The following is an 11,000-nucleotide window of genomic DNA, read 5'->3' on the forward strand; positions in this document are numbered from 1 at the left end:
TTACCAAATGCTATCTTCAGTAGACAGCATCTGGTGCCATAACCAATGCTATCTTCAGTAGACAGCATATGATGTCATTACCAATGCTATCTTCAGTAGACAGCATCTGGTGCCATTACCAATGCTATCTTCAGTAGATGGCATCTGATGTTATTACCAATGCTATCTTCAGTAGACAGCATCTGGTGCCATTACCAATGCTATCTTCAGTAGATGGCATCTGATGTTATTACCAATGCTATCTTCAGTAGATGGCATCTGATGTTATTACCAATGCTATCTTCAGTAGACAGCAGCATATGATGTCATTACCAATGCTTTCTTCAGTAGACAGCATGATGGCTTTACCAATGCTATCTTCAGTAGACAGCATCTGATGTCATTACCAATGCTATCTTCAGTAGACAGCTTAGTAGACAGCATATGCCATTACCAATGCTAGTAATGGTAGTAATGTGCATTTTCCATCCCCAGAATGAACAGGGTGTGTTATTCTGCAGATAGTCAAGTACGTTTTTCCTCCTGGGATGAACACGGACGGTATGCTATTCCTCAGGTAGCAACATGCGATTTTCACCCCCGGATGAACATGGTATTCTACTCTACAGATAGTCAAGTGCGTTTTCCATTCCCAGGATGAGCATGGTGTGCTACATGTATTCTACATGCAGGTAGCAATGGGTTTTATTAATAGCTTTTTAAATAAAAGGTACAGGGTGTCCCAAAAAAGAGGCCCCTCATTGCGCCCTCTTTTTCCCTATTTCTGAAAAGTTGATCAAATATATTTTGGTATGTAAAGAAACCTTGAGTCGTTAGCTTTAATAAACCAAAACATTTATATCAATCGGCTCACAACTTTTGAAGATATGCTCTTTTAAAGAAATGTACCCGTTTTTCACTCTGTCCACGGAGAAGGTTTGGCTACTTGAAAGATTGAAAAGGAGTACACGTACCATGCATGAATATCAAACATTCCTCAATGATAACTTTATAAAATAACTTTATTTATGGAATGGGCTTTACCGGTGGGTTTACGGGCAATGGATTTTGTTAATAGTGTCATTAATTTGTGGGTCAAATGGATGCCGAATGGGACTTCTTTTGATTTACTTGCAATTACTTATTTTTTCTTGGTTATTTATGCCTTTTTGTTTTATTATGTTTCTTACTTTCGTACTTTGTTGTTTCTTGCTTTCTTTTTTTTATTTACAACATAAGTCATTTCTCTTTTTAGGATTAAAGGTAGCCCTAAAAGGCTGTTTGGTTTGTCTTTGGTTCTTCTGAAGTGAGTTTTAAACTGTGCTGCTCTGCCCTCTACCTGGTTGCATCCTTGGCGAATACAGGTTTCAGCCCTGGTCCTCATTGCATCAATTGCGTAGCGTACCATCCTTGTGCGGCGGATACTTGCGAATGCATTCAGTAATACATTTGCGAAGATCTTGGAATTTGCCACAAAGGAAAAAATCAAGTGGTGTGAGGTCTGGTGATCGTGCAGGCCACTCCACAGCATGAGCCGTCCCAACCACTCTGTTTGCTATCCGTGGACAGAGTGAAAAACGGGTACTTTTATTTAAAAGGGCATATCTTCAAAAGTTGTGGGCCGATTGAAATAATTGTTGCGGTGTATTAAATCTAATGATTAAAGGTTTCTTTACATACCAAAATATATTTAATCAACTTTTCAGAAATAGGAGAAAAAGAGGGCGCAATGAGGGGCCTCTTTTTTTGGGACACCCTGTATAAACAGTGCATTATTGTACATGTACTGATAGTAAAGTGCATTTTCCATTTAGGCCTATGGTATGAACATTTATTCTGCGGATTGTAAATAGCTTTTCCCATCCACAGAATAAACATTCATATATTTTAAGGGATCTGGAATGAGCGTTTTGAAAGTATTTTTGTGGGACATGAGAGCACATCAGACATATCGAATTGCATTCTGAATACGAAGAATGTCTTTCTGATATCAAATAATTTTAATTTTTTGAAATTCACAATATAATACAAATTTTATGATAAATTCTTCACATTTTTGATATATAACAGACCTCGAAGTAAATTTTATGAATCTAATGATATAATCTTAAAGTGTATGTAGCTTGGAGGAAAAGCCGACGATCAATTGAAAATTTTGACCTTTCATATTGAAGATCACACCACTCCACGCCATACATAAATTCTGCCAGTCACGTTTCCCCAATATGAAATTTTTTTAAAGTAAAATTTTAATTTTAATTTTACTTCATTAAAGTTTGGCGGAGGCGGGGTTCGAACTCACGGCGGCGGACTGCTTTGGACACACTATGAACCCAGCGCCTTAGACCACTCGGCCACTTGTCTTGTTGGAATTCATTTGAAACTTATTTGAAGATATAATCGCAACTTCAACATAGGCCTACCACGCGACAAGCAAAGGCAGAAAACGTACCATATTTTGGAATTTTATTTGCCTAAAAACATTTATGTGTATTATTAATTGTTAACTGCGTGTTTTATACAAAAAAAATCCAACAATGAACATGATAACTGGGCGTCTATATGGACAATACATTATATCGATTTTGACACGTGCTTGTGTCTCAGTACATTTCCACGGTCAGTAAAATACTATAGAGGTAAACCTACCATTTTCCGGGCCATTTTCTTGTATACACGTTCGATGTTTTGATCAAGTATGTGAATATTCGACATTAGACCCAAAATGTTTTTCATTACCATAAAAACGAAACAGTAATCTTTGGTTGGGTCTAATGTAATATTCACATAGGATTTTCAACGTTTTTTCTATCCTTATTCTTGCTCAATTAAAAAATATTTTGGCGTATATAAAATTGAAATAAAATTCTCTGCTTCTTAAACGACATCAAATGTGCCACAATTGGGTATCACGAATCGTTATATATGATGTGCAGTTAATATTCATATTTTCTTTTATACAGAGGATGCTTCAGTTTTGACAGGAAAAATATTTTCTTGAAAATCCTCTCACTCGGTTATTTTAAAAAGGTAACCACGCTTCCCTAGAATGTGCAATAAATTAGCATTAAAATTTTCTTATTCTAACAGCAAGCGTTTCTAGAATGTATTATGGCGAAATGTGGTGTAATTGAAGATATGGATTTTTTTCCTCAAAAGACCTAATTTTTTTTGTGTTTTGGGGAAGCCTGCTTCAAGTGTAATGTGGAAGTAGGATCAGTGGCGTAGCTGTTGGGGGGTGGTAATTGCCCCCGGCAAAATTTGCCTATTTGGGCCCCCGCCCCCTAGTGCAAGGAAAAAGAGGAAAAGGGAGGAGAAAGAAGAAAAAAAGAGAGGAGGGAGAGGGGCGGAGGTCAGATGGAGATCCATACGATATGCAAAACCATGCGATTATTATCAATAAGCCTGGCAAAAATTGTCCCCCAAGTGGGAAATTTGGTGGATTTGGGCCCCCGCCCCATACAGTCTTGCCCCTCCTGGAAAAAATCCCAGCTACGCCGCTGAGTAGGATGATTTGTTTGATATTCTTCTTAATTTGATGAATATTATACGTATTTCTTTTACATGATAGGCCTACAGTTACCATTTCCACACACGCCTGCCAGTTTGCAAAAGGTGTATAGAAAAGAACGAAATACCTGTGTGATGGTTGAAGGCTCTGATATCAACTACGGGAGAGATCTATCAATCGTATAAAGAATACTTTCTGGGAACAAGTCAATTTAATGTAGTATACGATTCTGAATTGCAGAGTATTCTTTTGTGATTTTTCCAATTGGCGTTAAACATGTTTAATACACGCTTGCATTTGTAATGCACCTATATTATCCTTTACCAATGTTGTTGCACTACTTTAAGATGTTTACAATCATTTTCTTATCCATATCTAACAGAAATGAGATACGTGTATTTTACTCTCAATGATAGTAATTACCTAAAGAGGTATACTATATTTTAATAAACGGCGGCCATTTTGGATTTAGAGGCCATCTTGGATTGGAGAAAATGGACCAAATTATGTTTTTAGTTCTCAGTGGATTCTCAGAAACATTAGTAGTGAAAATAATCAGCAAAAAAGGAAAGAAATCAATGTCCTTATAGCTGGCAGAACATTTTAGACAAATTGGCGGCCATTTTGGATTTTGAAGCCATCTTGGATTCTAGAAAATGATCCTAATTATGTTCTTAGTGGATTTTGACAATCAAAAGTATAAATAATCAGTAAAAAATATGACTTTGTGCACTTTTGGGACAAATATGGCTTTAAAAAGGCCGAAGACACATTTAAAAAATGGAACCAACTCAGGTCTTGTTACCTAGGGTATAAGGGTGCAAAAAATCTTGGTTCCACTAATGTAGCAAATTTTGCACTGACTTATGATAATTCTACGTAACACCATGTACTATTTCGTCGTAAGCAGATCTCCAGATTAAAACAAGCAAATTGAACAGAACAAACGGTATTTGAGAGCTAAGACTTCGCCCTTGACGTTGATGTAAGCATCATGTCACAACGGTATTTTCTAATTGCCAAAGAGGGCGCTTTTCACTTGCACAACCTTTTTTGAGACAGGCTGTATATGGTTTTGGAATTGATGTTTTTTTATGTTTGGAACGCTTAGGGTTAATGATTGTTACATACATGTTACAAAAATTCCGATTTATCAACAGACTGATCACATTGCTTTTCAACGCTTTGTTACGGTTAGTTTAAAAGGAAGAGGTGCGTTGGTTGCGGCTATAGTACTCTCAAATGTAATCGGAGGGGTATCCTCTGGCTTCTTGAAGGAGAACTGATGTAAGAGATGCGTGAAGAACACAAATAACTCCATCTTGGCCAGGTTTTCTCCCAGACAAGCGCGTCTACCTGTTTCAAAATATGAACAACCGATATAAGTCAGTTAAATGTAATTGCAAAACGAAACTAATCACTTGGTTAATAACAGCTCACCCACCATGTGTATACATTGTACAATGTATATAATTATATTCAAATTTAAAAGTAAATTTGAACACATACACACAGACACCCCGCCACCCCCACCCACAACACCAACCCCGCACACCCACACACCTCACATTCAAGACACACCTTATTCAATTAATGTTATAAACATATTAATGTTATACAACATATTAGAACTTACCTGTACTAAACGGTACATATTCGGTCTTATGACACAAATCTCCGTTACTATCCAGAAATCGCTCAGGTTTGAACTTTTCTGGTTCTTCCCATGTATCCTGATTATGATGAATAGCCCAAATATTGGGCATAATTATTGTTCCTTTTGGAATAAAATAACCATGTAGAGTCGTATCCGCCGCTGCAGTATGAAGTACCCCAAGAGGCACGATACTGGCGATGCGTTGGACTCCCGGGTTGGACTTCCATGATGGTAGCTTCTGTAAAGGGCAGTTTGTCGCTCACTCTTGGCAGAGAATTCCTACCAACGACTGAGTCAATTTCATCTTGTACACGACTCTGGATGTCTGGGTATGCAATCATGTACAGGAAACACCAACGGAGTGTGGTGACAGTAGTTTCGGAGCCAGCGACGAATAATTGCACCACAGAATGAATTAAGTTTTCTTCTGACAAAGAAATGGTATCGCTTTCATTCTCATTGGCATTATTGACATTGATTTCATTCAGAAATACGTCTATGTAATCTTTAAAATTCTCAGAGTCAAAATTTTTCCTGTGTTCATTCACGCTTTCGTTAACAAAATGAACCAAACGTTCCGTGGTTTGTATAGTGGTCCTCTTGAAGGCAGGAAAAAGGTGTGCGACGATTGGTACAAAATGCAATAAACCACCGGAAGCAGATGCCTCAAGACACGCATCAAGGTTGCGTAAAAGCTTTTGAAACCGTTCGTCACAATACTCAAATCTTTGCCCAAATACAACTGAACAAATTACGTTTGCTATAGCTATGTTTAGAATTCGATGCGGATTTACAGGATTCGATTGATATTTGGTGAATTCTTTGATGACATGTTCAGTTTCAGTTGAGATTTGGTCTTGGAATCTGGATTTGCCGATGCCAAAATCACAGAAAGTGCTGAGTGTGAAGCGACGTTGACGATTCCATGAGTGCCCACAAGCGAGTAAAACACCTGGATTTGCAACAAATACACACAAAATACAAACAAATGAACTAAAAAAAAAGTTTGGAAAGTTCTTTCAAGCATCTATATCTGAGATTATTTTGTGAATGTTCATATCTTGTTGCATATCAATGGACAGCTCATTTATTACCCTTTACAATGACCCCATATTTGACACTATCACATTTTCACGACTGAGTACACGTCTTCATGGTCTTGTGCATGTAGTGGGGTATCAAACAGAAGGTGTCAAATTGACTATTATCCTGTGCTCAATCGACACTAGTCAGCCACAACCGTCTGGCATCTCCTCCTCATACTGCTCACCAGTCTGGTCACACGTTGCTATGGGATGGCATTCCATTCTTCAACCAGATTTCGTCGCAGATCATTCAATGTGGTTGTATTGGCTACTCTGGCACGCACAGCACGACAAAGCTGGTCCCACAAGTGTTCAATCAGGTTGAAGTCTGGACTGACGCAGGCCATTCCATTCTCTCTACTCCCTTATTTTGTAGCTAGTCGTTGATTACCCTGGCTGGGGGGGGGGGGGGGTTGTCATCGTGGGGATTTCATTAGTCCCAGATTGCGAAGATATGGGATTGCAGATTGCTGCACCGAATAATAGTCAATTTGGCACATTCTGTTTGAGACCCCATTACATTCGAAAGACTCAGCCGTAAAAAGGTGATTGTTTCAAATGTGGTGTCATTGTAAATGGGAATAAATTAGACGTCTATTGATATGCAACAGGATATCAAGAAGCCTACCCTAGATCAAAACTCGTTGAAAAGTTATCGTCCTGTGGCGAATATAACATTCCTTTCCAAAATCGTCGAAAAAGCTGCGACATGTCAGGTAACCGACCATGTTGAGACCAACCAACTTCGTGAGAAGACACCATAGTACAGAGACTGCACTTCTTAAGGTGAAGAATGATATTCTGCAGTCTCTGGACAATGGTAAGGCTATCTTCATGGTGTTACTTGACATGTCGGCAGCATTCGACACGGTGGATCACCACATTTTGTTACAAAGACTCAAATGTAGGTTTGGCATAGAGGGTACTGTAAATCGTTGGTTTGCATCTTACTTATGTGATCGTACCACAAAGGTTACCATCAAAAATGAAGTTTCCATAGATCACATGTTGCAATATTCTCTTCCTCAGGGTTCTATTATTGGGCCATTGGGTTTTACTTTGTATACTACCCCTGTTGGGGATATCATTCGTGATCATGGTATTATGTTTCATGTGTATGCTGACGACATACAGCTATACCTTGATTTTGATCAAAAGATCCAGGATGACTGTCAGCGAGCCCTAACTAGCTGACAGTCATCCTAACCTCGCATTTGGAATAACGAGCCTATGGAGATCCGTGAAGCGGAGTCTGTGTCTTGCTTCAAGCGTATATTGAAAATATTTTTATTCCCATGTTGAGTTTTTGTTGCTCACGTTTTCATTTTGTGCTTTGATTTGTATTTTTCCTGTAGTATTTATATGTTTCTCATTGTAAAGCGCTGTGTTCTTTGTAGAGCGCTTATAAATGCTTGTATATAATAGAATAGAATAAAATAGAATAGAATTGAATAGAATATGACCATGTCACAAATAATCTGAGATAATTATAGATGTTTGAAAAAAATTTCCAAACTTTTGTTAAGGAGTTTAGAATATAGTATAGCTGCTAAGCTCACAAATTGGGAACCGGTGTACACTTTGTGATAAAAGCAAGAGAGCTTGCATGCATGAACATGGTGACCTTGATGATGCCCAGAGGATGATTTAAGTACTACCCAACACCCCCACTGGGTTAACCATATGATACACCTAACATAGCAGTGTGAGGACACATGATACCACTGCTTTGCTACTGCATAGAGGTACATGGTTAAATTGTAATTTGGACAGTTTTGTAAACAATAAAAACACTATGAATATGCTGGTCGATTTCAAATTTTATGTTATCTACAGAGGGTGTGAATTACCATTTATACACACATTACTTTTGTTCTGAAATCGACCAAGTAATAATGACACGCACACAATTGTAAAATAACATCGTTTGCACAGAATTCAATGGGAATTGAAAAGTAAAGTGGCAGTTGAAACTCTGGCGATAATACGTTTACAGTGAATGATGGGAAGTGTGTAAAACATCCTCTGATGATGACGTACAAGATCCATATTAAGACGTGGAGGTATTTTGAATCAACATTTTGATTTACACCTACTTTAAAATTAATAATCTTCTTGGCCAACAAATCAAAACTAAAACAACAACAACATAATTAGAGAATAAACGATAGGAATTTTTGTTTTTACTATCCTCTACCGTGTGATAGACGACAGGCAGGTCCAATATTTTGAGTATCCACTACGATAAAAATATTGGACCTGCTTGTTATTATTTTAATAACTGTAAATTATTTTTTAAAGCAAAAACAAAGTTACCGTCATAAAAACTCCCTTATTATAAAATGAACGAAACTTGTTTACAACTTCCCGTATTCTGCTGCGAGCACTACTACTGTCTGTTCAATTAGCTTAGATTCTCGTATTTTTAAGATATTTGAGAAAATAAAGAATTTTGGTCAAAGTCATCAAAGAAAAGTGTTAGCACAGCCTTAGACCCAATGTGATTTTAACTTTTCAAATTCCAAAGTTCAATTTAAAACCCCATTTCTTTTCAATTTTGCCTCATTTTAGGCAGTTACTTGGGTCCACCAAAAGGGTTCGCGACCTTTTCACAAATCGAGTGGGACGGTCCACTCTCAACTTAGGGCATAGACCCTATCCAATTTAGCAAAACAATCTGTCTACCAATCTGTCCTGTCATTTCAATTGTAATACCGTTCCGGTTATTGGGTAGGATCTATAGGTGACAATGGTTCACCGGTTTTGTTGCACGAAATTATATGCGCGATTACGTTTTATGCATAACATTATGCTGAGCATTATTTTTTTCCTAAATAATGACATTAAAATTATGGAATTCGTTCTTATTTCAACTGGTTTACAATGTATATTGAGTTTTGTTTAACATGTTTAATACCATCATTCCTTTCCAAGACTATCAGCATTCGCTTGACATTTTCATATACAGTGACTTTACAAGAATTGTTTTCTGTAACCTCATTTTTTTAAATAATATTTTCTTGTGCAACAGTTCTTTTGTTTCCAAATGTCCTTCACATAGTTTGTATTCAACAAACAAAACGAAATAAAAAAAATAAATTGTAGTTTTATATAGGCCTAGGCCTACACCTTCACAGACCCATTCACACAATAAATAAATAAATAAATAAATAAATAAATAAATAAATAAATAAATAAATAAATAAATAAATAAATAAATAAATAAATAAATAAATAAATAAATAAATAAATAAATAAACAGTAAGGAATGTATTTATATAAGCTGGGCCTATTCCGGAAACCCTTAGTTCATCTTCACATTTTTATAATAACGTAATGTTTCAACAGTGGGGTTTCAACACAAATTAGGCCTACTGACAAATATAGCTATTTAGCTGGACAATACTTCCTGATGCGGATGGTCGAATAAATACTATCTCAGCGCATCTAATTATTATGACTTTCGTCCCCATTGCACTAAATGGATTGATTCAAAAAAGTTTACGGTACCCGATGTTCTACGGCTTTTTATATAAAAATATCGCGGGAAAAGACCAAAATTGAAAAGAAATGGGGTTTCAAATTGAACTTTAGAATTTGAAAAGTATAAATCACGTTGGGTCTAAGGCTGTGCTAACACTTTTCTTTGATGACTTTGCTACAATGTTTTATTTTTTCAAATATCTTAAAAATACAAGAATCTAAGCTAATTGAACAGACAGTAGCTTAGGAGGGTCAACATTTTTCAGGACCCCCCTTTTGCATTAGGCCTCCCTTACAAGTGTTTGTGACCGGTCCCTTATAGGCCACTAACAGTCAATTTTGAGTTTCCCGTCACATAATTTCTGAAAACAAGTGAGGTAACTTTTTCATTATTCATTATTCATTATTTTTCTGTCTTTCATTATATGACCAACACGCATGTAAAATGTGTTGTTTTTTACCGCGCACTCACTTGAAGATGGAAGTTTAGCCCAAATGAGATTCAAAAGTATATAATATACTTTTGAAAAAGAGTCTGCAAGGTTGACAGCAAAATGTATGTTTTGATTTTTCCACAAAAAATAAATGCATATTCATCATTTTTTTGCAAATATAACCAGTTTTTATCGGTATTGTTTGGAAAATCACAATAATGAATTCAAGTGAGGGTCAGAAAATGAAGTGAGGGCGGGTGACGGGAAACTCAAAATCGACTTTGATTTGATAGGCAGGCTATAAGGGTATTTTAAATTTACCTGCTTCAGATTCTGGTATCATAATTATGTACCTTTGGTCTGTCGTTAAGATGAGGGTTACGAAACGCTTCTCTTACAGATTCGTAGTCGTTAACCACCACGATCAGTTTTGTAGCCACATGCATACTAAATACATTGCCATAGTCCTTTGCGATGTAGTCAAATAATCGAAATGGCTCCTTACGGCCCGTACGATACACATAGTAGGCTAGGTTTGGTAGGCAACCTAAAATTGGTAAGCCCCGTGGTCCTGGTGGGACGTTGATAGGTTTTCTTAAGAAGTAAAATATCACAAGAAACACTAGCACTGCAATGAGAGCTGTGCTTGCATCGATTTCAAAAAAAGACACGGCAATTCATTCAGTGTAACTGGAATTTACTGAAAGCGAACACAAGAAATGACAATACGTTTTGCTTCTTACTAGTAGCAGAGAGTAGTTATTCTTGAGAGGGCACTCTATTCACGTGGTTTCTTTTCCAACGCTAAAAGATCACGAATTTTGGTGGTTTGCAAATGAAAAGTGTCCGCA

General features: G+C 36.9%; 1 pseudogene; it reads right to left on the bottom strand.

Annotated features, from left to right (window-relative positions):
- Positions 1–3,585: 3,585 nt before the first annotated feature.
- On the bottom strand, positions 3,586–10,719 carry LOC140169816 (cytochrome P450 2J4-like; annotated as a pseudogene).
- Positions 10,720–11,000: the final 281 nt, after the last annotated feature.

This window comes from Amphiura filiformis, chromosome 14 (assembly GCF_039555335.1).
Source record: "Amphiura filiformis chromosome 14, Afil_fr2py, whole genome shotgun sequence".
NCBI classification, from domain to species: domain Eukaryota; kingdom Metazoa; phylum Echinodermata; class Ophiuroidea; order Amphilepidida; family Amphiuridae; genus Amphiura; species Amphiura filiformis.